The following is a 12,711-nucleotide window of genomic DNA, read 5'->3' on the forward strand; positions in this document are numbered from 1 at the left end:
GTCTGTGAGGAGTGTGGTGTGTTCTCCCTGTGTCCGCGTGGGTTTCCTCCGGGTGCTCCGGTTTCCTCCCACAGTCCAAAAACATACGTTGGTAGGTGGATTGGCGACTCAAACGTGTCTGTGAGTGTGTGAGTGAATGTGTGAGTGTGTGTGTGTTGCCCTGTGAAGGACTGGCGCCCCCTTCAGGGTGTGTTCCCGCCTTGTGCCCAATGACTCCAGGTAAGCTCTGGACCCACCGCGACCCTGAACTGGATAAGGGTTACAGATAATGAATGGATGAATGAAAATGAATTACAATGTACTCTCTGCATGAATCAACATTGATGAGTTGGTAGATTTTGAAAATGTTTATCTAAGGATGTGTCTGGAACAAACAAAATAATTATACATTATTGTATTTTAGTCCTAGTTTGCTTATGATTCACACTGACAAATATACAATTAAACCAGCAAGAAATAAAAAATATATATACATGTGACACACTTACAATGTATATTTTGTGACATATATTTGTCAACAGAACAATGCACTAAGCTGGGGTTTAGTATACCTGGTGCTCTGTTTAACAAATGGAAAATGCACAAGTCAAAACAGCACCAGAAATTATTATCCCCAGGTAATCAAGCCAAAGATAACAGTAGCAAGGAAAAACTCCCTCAAAGCTGAAGGAAGAAACTTTGGAAGGGAATAAGACCTACAAGGGGCACCCATCCTCCTCTGTTTAGTCGCTCACTCACTCATTTGTTAAAAACAAATTATAAATAATAATAATTACAACTACAAATGGAAGCAGCCTTGGTGTCTGTATCGATGTTAGAGATATTTAGTTAAGGTCTGTGCTGAAACAGTTCCATGGACAATCCAGTAGCTGCTGCATAGTGATGACAGGGGCCACAGATGTGGTGTAAAGGTATGGATTGTAGCAGATACTGGGAATGGAGGGCAGATAACTAGTCTCAAGGCAGGTGAGCAGAAGCCTCTGGAAGCCAGTGCATCATCAGCCTCCCGCCGACAAGATACCAGTCATTAAATCAAACAGTGTAGAGAGGTGGCACACCACACCAGAATTCGTTTACAAACAGACTGTCTCCGTCCACTTATTTGGTGGTTTGGACCCTCCTGCATTCTTTTACATTAAGACATTTACACCTGTACTTTGCCAAATAGAGTTTCTGTATACATTTATAAAGTCAGTGAAGCCTTTCTGTGTCGAACAATGGCCAGAGTGAGCACAGTAAACAGTACGCTGGATGAGTCCTTATAGCATTTATCAGTGACTAGTAAAGTTTATTAGTCATAGATCATGTTAGGCTTTGAATATACTGGACGAACAGTTGGTTATATACAAATAGTTTTTTTGCTAATGCTAATTTACAGCAGCAATTTCTATAGATACAAATGTGCCATATTAATATTTTTGTTTAAAGAAAAAGAGTTAAAAACCTAAAAATCCAAATTATGAAACAATAAATTCATTAAAAATCAAAAAAACAAAGCAGATTTAATAGGCCCTATAGAGTAATTTAGAATTTTTGAATGGCTATGCATTTGCACATTGATCATTCTTAAAGCTAGTAGTACCCACTTTGTTTGAGACCATCTTTGAAAGTGAGGAAGTCCACACCAGCAGCTGTAGTCTGTATTATTAAATTCAGTGATAGTTAATAAATATATCTTTATAGTTTAGCCTTAAAAAACAAATTAGCCTGTTACTCATTAAATAGCTAGAGATACTAGTGGCCTACAATTTGTAAGTCCTGCAGTAGAAAATCCAATGCTGTTGAGAAAGAAAGACAAAGGTGAAACTAGAGGGAAAAAAACAATTGACAGAAAGGGGCAAAGAAGGAGCAAAGGTCTTGAAGAGTCATAATTAGCATAATTCATTTTCCTTGAACAAGGGAGCGTCCAACAAAAGAAAAAGCACAGACATGCGCTCTCACTCACACATGCACTCTTACTCACACACACACACACACACACACACAAAGACACCCAGCAAACAAGCAAAAAACTTTTGGGGTAGTTTTTTGCATACGGCAGCTGTTGCTATGGTGACGGGACACTGCGAGTTGTGTGAAGTGGCAGGATTGGCTGGTGAACAGCAGGAGAGAGAGAAAGATGAGATGAGAGATGGATGAGGGATAAACGAGGGGGCAATAATTATTGACAAAATAATTATAACTGCGAGTGATGCGACATTGATTATGACATTCAATCATAAACGATACAGTGTTGAACATTGGAGGAAAAAAGAATGACAAACTGTAAATGTGACCAGCTGGATATAATAGTTAAAGGAAATCTTAGAAGGGGTACAACTTGAGCCTAGCACATTTATTTGTGTCTATATTAAGGCAATAGGGGTAAGTTTCTCCAGGCTATAGCATGTAGCGTCTTGACGGAGGCAGGTGATGTATTCTTTGACCAGACACACTTCTTTGTTGTCTACGAGTGGCTAGTGTATGAAGTCACACAGCTGTCTAGTCCTGAGCATTAGCCAGAGAGGGCAGCTGTAGAATTAGCACACTCCTTCATTAGTCATTGTAACAACAGGCCTATGTTAGTCATTTGCATTCATTTGCATTAGTGTGTTTTAATAAGAGCATTCCTTAAGACCTTTAAACCCTCTGTTAAGACCAGATCACTGTTTCTACCCTCCACAAATGCAACCACAACAACTATCTCAGGGAACTGACAGACATTATAACAGACACTAAATCAACTGGCATGTGATTGGTTGTGACAGGGTCAGTAAATGTCAACACAGAATACGTTTGTGCAAGTTGAGTAGTAACGCAGTTGATTTCTCAAATCACGCTTTTCTGATGATAAGTCGCATCTTAGGACATTAAACAAAGGACTGTACCCTTTCCTGAGGAAGTGGGTGGTGCCAAGCCAAATTTATCTCCTCCCATGGGAGGGGGCTATTTCTGGATGACATCATCTTTTTTCGCTCTCTGTGGCATTCCGGTACATATTCATAGTCTGGCACATCAGCAGCGCTGGAGAGAGAGGTCTGCAAAGCTGCTCAACCAGAACTTCACAGAGTCGACTACAACAAATAATATCTGCTTGAAAATTAATGTAAATCTGGCCCCTACTGTTATTTGCATGCTAGAAATTGATTTGGATTTAGAAACTGGTGCTATCCCAGGATGTAATATGGATAAGTAGATACTAATGCTTGGTTTAAGTTGTTGCTGTAACTGACCTGAGTTTGAACGGAATTGATTTGCTGATCCGTGTTATTATAACCGTGTTATTAAAAAAATTATAATAATAATACATTGCAATTTCTTTAAAATAAATACATACAGTGAGGTACAAACCCTGTGAAAGGGAACTGTTTTCCAAAGCTGTGTCATGAGCTGATTTCTGATGTCTGTCCCCTAAATGTTTCAGCATTTTAAGAGTATCTGTACTGGTGGCAATGGAGGCAAATACTGGAAGGTGGTGCATTGCTATTAACAAGTCTATCTTGAAATAGCACACTCTGACATAGTGTGATTTCAGGTTGTTAACTGTGTATTTCCTCCTATGAGGTGCAAGAGTGTATTAGTAGTTTGAGCACGATGATCTAGTGTGCACAATGCTGTAACTGATCACAGTTGGAATTCAGGCTTAACTGTGAAATTATACGTATAAACTGCTTTTTCACGGGAGTGCTTTTCCTATGTTTTGAGAAGTGCAAAAAGCTGTAAAAATATGATTTTTTAAAAAATAGTATTTTAGGCTCTAAAATGCAGTGTAAACTGCCTTTAACATCCATCCATCCATCCATCCACCCATCCATTACCTGTAACCGCTTATCCAGATCTGGGTCAAGGTGGGTCCAGAGCCTACCTGGAATCATTGGCCGCAAGGCGGGAATACACCCTGGAGGAGGCGCCAGTCCTTCACAGGGCAACACACACACTCACAGACACTTTTGAGTCGCCAATCCACCTACCAATGTGTGTTTTTGGCCTGTGGGAGGAAACCGGAGCACCCGGAGGAAACACACGCGGACACAGGGAGAACACACCACACTCCTCACAGACAGTCACCCGGAGGAAACCCACGCAGACACAGGGAGAACACACCAACTCCTCACAGACAGTCACCCGGAGCAGAAATCAAACCCACAACCTCCAGGTCCCTAGAGCTGTGTGACTACGACACTACCTGCTGCGCCACCGTGCTGCCTGCCTTTAACATAAAAAGCTATTTCTTGCTCATATACTTCCCAAACTTTTACAACTTTGTAGTTATCATCATATTTTACTGCAAAACATCATCATGTTCTATTTTTGTTAAAGTTCCTTGGCAAGAATTTTCCAATGCAAAACATATTTCATGTCATGTTAGAATGTATCTATAAATCTATTTATCTTTTTATAGAATTTATCTTTTAAAGGGGTGGGGTGGATCTGGTCATTTTTATAGCTGTGTAGAATAACAGCAAGGATAAGTGGGAACAGGCCAGACATTTCTACTAAACTAATCAGAACTGAGCACTGTGTTCTTGGAAGAAATCATCAGGCGTAATTATAGTTAGCCTATATATCCACTTTGAAGCTTTGCGATGCTGCTTGCTTGTCATTCCAGTCGGCATGCTTCAGTTTATTTGGATTTTCTCCATAAATCAGCCTGGACCTGCGCTGCTTTGTGAAGTCTAGGACAGGAAAACACTAAGCTGTTCTGATCAGTCCCAGACACTGATGGGAATGCATCAGATGAAATTCTCTTTGATACTCCGGCTAATTAGAAACTGTCACATGCCTGAGGAATTGAATATATAACAGTCAACACATCTGAGGTCAAATGACTTAGATGGCTTCAGATCCAGTGTATGTATGGTTTGGTTAGGATAGATATTGCTGATTGTGTCTCAACATATTAACAGTTTAAGATGTTCATAAGGACGTACTCAGTTCTTACCGTTTATCTTTATCTCTGTGTCATGTTTGTGGTAGTATTTTGGGAGTGTATTTATTTCTGATTTCATTGAGCAGTATTTTGATAATTGTAATTTGTTTTGCCCTCAATTTTTCATTCTCTATGCCACAAGTACATTATTGTGAAATAAAGTGAATCACAACATGTACTATAAGATGTTCCACCGAAAGTAAGAATACGCCCTTCCTTCTTTTACAGTGTTTCTGTGAGTAATTATATTTTTGAACAATATATAGTAAAAAAAGTAAAGTGATATTGATAATTGTGGTTTGTAATATTTGAGTTTTTTTTCTTTTTTTTAATCTTCAATATGTTGAAATGTAATATATTTTATACCATTAACCTCATTTTTGTTGTGGAGCTGGATGGACTTTAGATTGGAAATCCTTCAGCAGGGTTGGGTTGGCAAATATGATGCAGTCATCTTTACTGACCTTTTTATTTATTTTTTAATCAGTTGACATTAATGGCCATGGATAGTCATGTATTGTGATCATCAATTTCATATCACATGCTTTTACAGGTTTGTTTAAAAAATTGAATGTGTTTAAATTAGGGATCTTTTTGGAAAATATAAAAGAACAACAAACTTTCACACAATAGGACATTAAAACTAATTTAAAGAAGCCATCTTTCATTTTCACCACCAAAAAATTTAATTATTACAGTGCTTATTATATGGGCGGCACGGTGGTAGTGTCGCAGTCACACAGCTCCAGGGGCCTGGAGGTTGTGGGTTCAATTCCCACTCCAGGTGACTGTCTGTGAGGAGTTGGTGTGTTCTCCCTGTGTCTGCGTGGGTTTCCTCCGGTTTCCCCCCACAGTCCAAAAACACATGTTGGTAGGTGGATTGGTGACTCAAAAGTGTCTGTAGGTGTGATTGAATGTGTGAGTGTGTGTTGCCCTGTGTAGGACTGGCGCCCCTCCAGGGTGTATTCCCGCCTTGCGCCCAATGATTCCAGGTAGGCTCTGGACCCACCGCGACCCTGAACTAGATAAGCGCTTACAGATAATGAATGAATGAATGAATAATTATTATATAAGACTATATTTTATAAAGTGCAACTTCGTAGTCCTTGAATGAACCAGTGTATTCTCCGTAAAGCAAGACCCCTCATGGCTTAGTACAGGATCTCTCATACTGTCAGGCTATTCTCAGTACTGTTGTTTCATAATTTGAAAAATAAATTTTTTGGAATATCTGACTTATTGTAGTGGTCTATCCATTCTATAATTTTCTTTAACCCCTTCATCCTGTTCACAGTTGCACTAGTCCTGATAGCCAAACTAGCCACACAGCTATGAGTTAATAATTATAGCCAACATATTATGCAATTTATTGTCACTAAACTAAACTAAATTAAAAATATGTCTTTTTCAGCAAAATGGATGCCAAACTTTCAGAAAGCCTGGTATTTACTAACTAGCTTTAGTTTTTTATGCAGATCTAATGAGTGATCTATTTGATTTATATGATGATTTGAAGGTCGGAGTAATTAATTAAAATTTACTAAGGTCAACTTAGTATTTTCCCAAGCCTAGATCCGGAACATATGTCATATTCAGTCCAGTCCAGTGCCATATTTCAGCATCATTTAATATAGTTAACAACTGACTGCCAATTCAAATTACAATTTCATTTCAATGTATTTCAATATTATTAATAATAAAAATAGCAGATACTGTAAATAAAATACCCGTTTCTTGTTTCAAGTAAAATGTACAAATAAAGCACTGATTTAGAATAAAAATGTATACTTTAAATAAAGTCCTTAATGACTTTTACAGCTGCAGTTGACTTTACTGCTTTTTACATAACCAGCAATCTGATTGGCTGTTATTGCTGAAGGACAGGACTTAATCCGTTAACAGCAATCTGATTGGCTCTTATTGCTGAAGGGTAGGACTTTAACCATAAACAGAATTTATATTCAGCGTTATGAGAATTTCAACTGTTAATCATTCCTTTCTTATTAAAGTTTCTGGTTTTACCTCACACAACACTGTCGTCCCAAAAGAGCTTTTATCGTGCCCCTTGTGCTATTTTTGTTGGCCCTGGACAGTTATGTCTGGAGTCCTGCCCTGTGCATGTCATTCATTCGATTTAATTCACAGGTCTGACTGGCTGAGTAGCCTCACGTGTGATATGCAAACGCATGAGCATAATCTGGTAATTTTCTGGAGCACTAAAACTGAACTGTAATGTCTAGAAAAGGCACACCATTTAAAACAAACACTGTTGAAAATTAAACAGCTCTAAATAGTTTATCAGGTCCAGGTCCGGATAGGACAGCGTCTGTTTATGGACTCTGACCACCTATTCGTGACCCCTGGTGTAGGTAAATGGTATTAGAGGTTTGGATTTCTTGCAGCTATCTGACATCTATCTTCACCAGCTAAAAAACACAAATACTTCAGGTCGTCCCAAGAGATCCACCTGGAAGCTGTTGTAGTTATGTCCCTCTGCCATCAAGATACACCATTCGAGGGGTTCCCTAGGTTATAAACCAGAAAAACTTTCCTTGGAGACTTGTAAGGAGCTGTTGTAGGATGCGAGTAAGCATATTTACAGCACGTTTACCAATGGCCACATTTTTAACTTTTGCCTGAGTTTCCCATTTTCAGCATTTATCATATTTTATCATTAATTAAATGGTAATGGCTCCCAAAGGAGGACTTGTTGACACTTGATGATGTCTGTAATGGGCTTTTCCATGGCAAATAAGAATCCAAAATGAAATATGTTCTAAATAAATCTGTACTTTCCTAGACAGCAATGAGATCAGATGGAAACATAAAACTATCTGCTCTGGTTTTTCTCTTGGGAGAAAGAGCTCATAAACCTCACACATCTCGTGAGATTTAGTGGTGATCTCATTAAAGACTCACTTTGCGCTCTGATTTGTCAAAGTTCCTAAACTTTTCTCACCTTTGTCTTTCATGTGTGTCTTCTGTGTCTGTGCCTCCCTTTTTTAAATACTACTACTACTTCTGCAAAAAGTGTAGGAGAATCGCCATTAAGTCTACTGAGTGATTCAAGGGCAACGATTTGAGGAATACAGTTCCCTCACAGTTTACCTCCACCAATGAGAAATGAAACACACACACATATATATATATATATATATATATATATATATATATATATATATATATATATATATATATATATATATATATATATATATATATATATAATATAGTCAGTAACATGGAGGCTGCACTTGCGCTTTAATGCCATTCTGAAGAATGTGTGGCAACACTGTGCTGTATAACTGTCAAACCAAGGTTTACAGCTCTGGTTCACACCAGTGATTTTGGTGAAGTGGATTAGACGTGGAGGCCAGCCTCAGTGATCATTGATGAAAGGTTGTTTTCTCAGATTGGTCAAGTGATGTGTGCTTCACGCTGGTGTGGTGTGTAAGTGTGGTCGGTGTGGTGTGTGTGAATGCTGTTGGGTTGGGATATGTGTGTGTGAGAGAGAACATGGCTCTGTGCGGTCAGGGCACTGGCAGAATGCAGCGGACTACTGCTGGTACCCAGGGATCAGTGACTCAAGAAAATCAGGACACTCTAAATTTGTCACTGCAGCATAACCCACATAATGAACACTTTCTCTCTCTCTCTTTCTCTCTCTCTCTCTCTCTCTCTCTCTCTCTTTATCTATCTCTATCTCTCTCATTTTTTATCTTCACCCATTTCTCTCTTGCTTTGATGGCATGACATTTTTTTTACTTATTATTCTGAATCATGTTAAAAATGTACATATATCCAACTGTTTAGCTTCTCAAAATGTGCAAAATTTTGGCGAGTTTAACACTGGAATTTTAATTTTGGCTATGCACAAGTATGTCAATTGTATTACACTTTGCTAGAATGGCCTTGAATTGAGCATGGTGCCAAGGATGGGTTGAGATCTTGATTACGAAGTAAGAGGTAACATGGCTGTAACACAGGCTAGACAAGAGGCTTTAAAAAAATGTTCAATTGACCCACATTTTGTCTATTGATTTACATCATGACCCAGGTAACAGAAACTCTGATTGTTTACCCCATTATAAAATGAAATATAACCAATGTTGACCTTTTAGTTTCTCAACACCACTATTAACAATTTTCAGAGTTAGGGTGAATCAGGGGTCTGAGAAATAAACCCACAAATGTCAGTATTTTCTCTTTTAAAAACTATGATAACAAGTCAGAGTTAGCGGTGGGCAATTATATATGATTGTTGAACACTGCTGAGGGTGTGTGATACTTTAATTTAGTCCAACGGTGGTTCTATGATATCACTGCCAACCGATGCACAGCTACATTAAGTTCACCGGTAGTAGCTTGGGAATGACACATTGATCATTTATGCTTGTGTCCTTATGACGTATCAGACTCTTGAAGGGTCATTATGTTTTGAAGGTGAAGATTGTAAGCACTATATGATGAAAACTCCATTCCAGGGATGACTCTCAAAAAGAAGTGTACATGTTAAATTTGTGTTTATGTGCCTGTTAAAGGCTAAGCACCAGCTCTATGAAAGTGTCAAATAAATACAGTGGAATTTGAGTTCCTAACTTGTGTTTATTGAGTCAGAAAACATGTTATTTTTTACTAATTCAAGGAATAAGGTTTAAAAAACCGTTGCTCTCTAATAGGCGTCTTGCCTGTGACGTAGACGGTGGACAACAACTCTAGAAGTTGCACCTAATTTAATGCAAAATGACGAAAAGGTGTGTTGTTTTTGGCTGCAATCATTCAATGTACAGTGGGACATCTGTGCACAAATAGCCCAAAGATCCCAAAATATCCAGGAAATGGACTAAATTTGTCAACTTTAAACGGGCACTTTGGAAAGGACCATCCGCTCACTCCGTTATCTGTAGCTCATTTCACTGGCGCTTTTCCAACAATATGGGCATGTAAGGACACCAACGAAAGGTGTTCAAGAGCCTCTGTAACATGGAGGTAAACCGGGTAAGGACACTTGTGTCGCCTGTTAATTAACGTTAGCTTGACTCGCTAAACTCGGTGGCTCAGATTATACTCGGCTACGTAGCTGCATTACGGAGGTTTATAGCGTCGGATGAATTCGAGTTCGACTTTGATCACATTTACAAGAATAACGGTACCTCTACATTTGAGTTTAGCTTATTGCTAGGCTATTGTCATGAATAATGTTGGTTATTTAGCTAGATACTGTCATAACAGTCGGTCATAACGGTGTTTTACCGCGGCGTTGTTCAGCTGTTGTCCACCAGTGACGTCACGGTCGCGTTCAAGAATTTCCGTAGCGAGCTCGGGTTTTTCTGTCAATTTAATAAAATTGTCTGTTTTAAAGCAAATTAAGCTGCTATTTTCATTTTAATTCATACTTATATATATCAGTAACTACAATAATGTGAAATATTCATGGAGGTCCATTAAGTGGTGCTTAACCTTTAAGATTCAGTTACTTAATATAATTTTTCTATGAGACCCATCACAGTATTGCATCCTGGGATTTGAAAAACAATGAGGTAGTCTTACTACTCTAGCTAACATTAGATCCATGGTATCCATTCACTCTTAAGGGAAATTTGTGAGAATATTACATTTTTAATTCACAGAAAGTGAAACATGGATAAACATGACCCAGCACACAGGTATTCCATTGCTTCAAATAATTATTTATTGAAATCCCATTTAGTAGACCATTGCATTTCTCATAGTCCTTTAAACCTTTTTAATCAGTTATGATACCCTAACTTAAGCACCTTTTTACACATGCACTGGAACCAAGAACCTTTACGACATTACCTGAAGGAACTATTAGCTACGTGTGTGAAGAGGCATCTGGCTTGTTATAATATATATGTTTAGCACAATGCTTCATCAGAGGCACAATTCCTTGTTTTATCCCAGTGACACCATGTGTTCATGTTGTGGGATTGTTGGTTAATATAGTAGTGGAGTCCAAGTGTGCACTTGCTATGAATTAAATTAACACTACATTGCCTTAAATATGATTCAGACCATTAAACAAATTTCATCATGGGAGCGCTTTTTTACATTTTTAAAAAGCATTTCAAGAATGAAAAGAATGAATAAATAAACCTAAGAAGATCTTTCTGAGTTTTTCCAGTAGTATCTGAACTTAGAAGATTTACATTTTCAGGGGCAGTGATAAATTAGTTGTTGTGCTACATTCATGAGCATATTTTATATACGCATATGAGCACATTTGCCATAAGGTGAGTCGGTGTATCTGAGTGGGATTTCTTGACAAAAGATTTATGGCATCATCAGTACAGCACACGAGGTATATGTCTAGCCGTGCTGTTATTATACATATATTATATACTATACATCCTAGCCTGCACGTTTTACATCCAGTTTATACTACTTCTTCTTCATGCTGTACAGTTTTACTCTCTTGCCAGGAGGAGTATTTGTCTGCTGTGTTGTGCTGTGGTCGTTAGTGTGTTTTATTCCACTTATTTGGTTTCATTACTTTATTCAAATTATGTTTATCATTATAAAATGTAGCATGAGAGAGAGAGAATGAGAGAGCCACATTGGGTCACTAGAGGATGAGTGGGCATATGCCAGTTGTTAAGAATGTGAGTGAGATGGGGACCTACAGAGGAATGCTGGAGGGATGAGAAAAAAAGAGGGAGAGGAAGAGGGAGAGAGTGAGGGCTGGAGGGCTGCTATTTAATGTGATAAATGGGTTGTGACAGTGCGTCTCCAAACCCCCTCCAACCAGGGAGCAAGACACGGAAATAGAAAGCAGGAATGGGTTTAGGAAAATAATAAGAGAGAAGAAGAACAAGAAACTCTAAAGAAGTGTGTGATAAAATGGACGGAGCGCCGTCTTTGTTTTCAAGCACAGTGCCTTCGCTTTCTGAGATAACAGCAGGGAATCCTCTACGTCGTTTCATTGAAAGCCAGCAAGAAAGAAAGCAAAAGAAAGAAGGGAGAGAAAGACAAAGAGGATGAGGGTCAGGACAGCAGCAAGTCTGAAAAAAGCTTTGAGCTTCAGAAAGAAAAAAAATGTGAGGGGAAAATCTGAGTTGGCCTTTCTTAATTTACAACATTCTTGATTTGTGTCCAATTAAAGATACACAACTTGACTGAAAGCTCTCATTGTGAGCCGCGCGCTCGGACTTCAGGCCAAAGTTTTATACAGTGTCAAATGTCTTGTTACCCGTTAGAAAGAGGGAGTAACCTAGGTGGACGTGCTGATTTTTCGGGTGAAGAAATGTGCCTGGAATTCAGTATCCAGGGACAAGTCCCACATCCCAGCACTTGAAACATCCACACTCCTCACTCTGTGCTGCTTTCAGACCGGCTGCACTTCTGGCACTTCAGTAATGTGTTATAGTTTATACTTCAGCAGTAATAGTTTATTAGCACCAGTACATGACCCTTGGCAACACAAGTAGCACGGTTCTCTGTGTGAGACTGGAGCAGACCAAAGTTGACAAGCAAGGCTGTTTAATTTGGCTCACCACAACATCACCCCCATTTTCTCTGCCAATAAGAGAACATGCATTTTTAATACTATTTTTTTAGCTTTTTTTTTTTTTTTCAACGTTTGATTTTAGTAATTTTATATATTTTACATGATATAAAAACACGATGACCTAAAACACGGTGCAGTGGTCTTTGATTGTAAGGTTGTCGATTCAGTTCCCTCAACCACCAGGAAATTGGGGGCGGGGGCAGTGAAGGAACAATGCTGTCTTCTCCCTCAACTTCCATAGCTGAGGTGCCCTTGAGCAAGGCACCTAAACCCC

The 12,711-nt window shown here is 38.7% G+C and overlaps 1 protein-coding gene across 2 annotated transcripts in view; it reads left to right on the forward strand.

The window, feature by feature from the left end:
* Window positions 1-12,711, forward strand: part of kirrel1a (kirre like nephrin family adhesion molecule 1a) — a 44,372-nt gene that overhangs the window by 10,642 nt on the left and 21,019 nt on the right. The window lies entirely within an intron of this gene.

The sequence above is a fragment of the Hoplias malabaricus genome, chromosome 9 (assembly GCF_029633855.1).
Source record: "Hoplias malabaricus isolate fHopMal1 chromosome 9, fHopMal1.hap1, whole genome shotgun sequence".
In the NCBI taxonomy this organism is placed as follows: Eukaryota; Metazoa; Chordata; class Actinopteri; order Characiformes; family Erythrinidae; genus Hoplias; species Hoplias malabaricus.